This window comes from Entelurus aequoreus, linkage group LG05, assembly GCF_033978785.1.
Source record: "Entelurus aequoreus isolate RoL-2023_Sb linkage group LG05, RoL_Eaeq_v1.1, whole genome shotgun sequence".
In the NCBI taxonomy this organism is placed as follows: Eukaryota; Metazoa; Chordata; class Actinopteri; order Syngnathiformes; family Syngnathidae; genus Entelurus; species Entelurus aequoreus.
The window spans coordinates 82,335,339-82,336,732 of NC_084735.1; the positions used below are offsets into that span (position 1 = coordinate 82,335,339).

The window sequence follows — 1,394 nt, forward strand, 5'->3', positions numbered from 1 at the left end:
CAAATTTGCACAAATCTATGAACAACTAAAGGAAAGCGATGATAAGTTGCCTTACAGGTGCTGAAGCCAGGATTTGCACACAAATTATGAGCTAAAGACTAAATATTAATGCATAATATGCTACTTCACTGACCTCAGGAAAAGAAAAAAAAGTCATATTTCCCCAAATTTGCACAAATCTACGGACAACTAAAGGAAAGCGATGATAAGTTGCCTTACAGGTGCTGAAGCCAGGATTTGCACACAAATTATGTGCTAAAGACTAAATATTAATGCAAAATATGCTACTTCACTGACCTCAGGAAAAAGAAAAAAAAGTCATATTTCCCCAAATTTGCTTAAATCGATGGACAGCTAAAGGAAAGCGATGATAAGTTGCCTTACAGGTGCTGAAGCCAGGATTTGCACACAAATTATGTGCTAAAGACTAAATATTAATGCATAATATGCTACTTCACTGACCTCAGGAAAAAGAAAAAAAAGTCATATTTCCCCAAATTTGCTTAAATCGATGGACAGCTAAAGGAAAGCGATGATAAGTTGCCTTACAGGTGCTGAAGCCAGGATTTGCACACAAATTATGTGCTAAAGACTAAATATTAATGCATAATATGCTACTTCACTGACCTCAGGAAAAAAAAAAAAAAGTAATATTTCCCCAAATTTGCACAAATCTATGGACAACTAAAGGAAAGCGATGATAAGTTGCCTTACAGGTGCTGAAGCCAGGATTTGCACACAAATTATGAGCTAAAGACTAAATATTAATGCATAATATGCTACTTCACTGACCTCAGGAAAAAGAAAAAAAAGTAAAATTTCCCCAAATTTGCACAAATCGATGGACAACTAAAGGAAAGCGATGATAAGTTGCCTTACAGGTGCTGAAGCCTGGATTTGCACACAAATTATGTGCTAAAGACTAAATATTAATGCATAATATGCTACTTCACTGACCTCAGGAAGAAAAAAAAAAGGAATATTTCCCCAAATTTGCACAAATCTACAGACAACTAAAGGAAAGCGATGATAAGTTGCCTTACAGGTGCTGAAGCCAGGATTTGCACACAAATTATGTGCTAAAGACTAAATATTAATGCATAATATGCTACTTCACTGACCTCAGGAAAAAGAAAAAAAAGTCATATTTCCCCAAATTTGCACAAATCTACAGACAACTAAAGGAAAGCGATGATAAGTTGCCTTACAGGTGCTGAAGCCAGGATTTGCACACAAATTATGTGCTAAAGACTAAATATTAATGCATAATATGCTACTTCACTGACCTCAGGAAAAAAAAAAAAAAAGTAGTATTTCCCCAAATTTGCACAAATCGATGGACAACTAAAGGAAAGCGATGATAAGTTGCCTTACAGGTGCTGAAGCCAGGATTT

General features: G+C 35.4%; 1 protein-coding gene across 3 annotated transcripts in view; it reads left to right on the forward strand.

Moving 5' to 3' along the window:
* LOC133651096 (cell adhesion molecule 1-like) overlaps positions 1-1,394 on the forward strand; it is a 1,249,207-nt gene that overhangs the window by 1,131,856 nt on the left and 115,957 nt on the right. Inside the window, exon 10 of one of the 3 annotated variants that reach the window (XM_062049036.1) lies at positions 1-157. This exon is cut by the window's left edge and continues 834 nt beyond it. The exons of the other annotated variants lie outside the window; for them this stretch is intronic. The gene's annotated coding sequence lies outside the window, so the exon portion shown is untranslated. Of the gene's footprint in view, positions 158-1,394 lie in introns of those variants that run through there. 3 annotated transcript variants of the gene reach the window in all.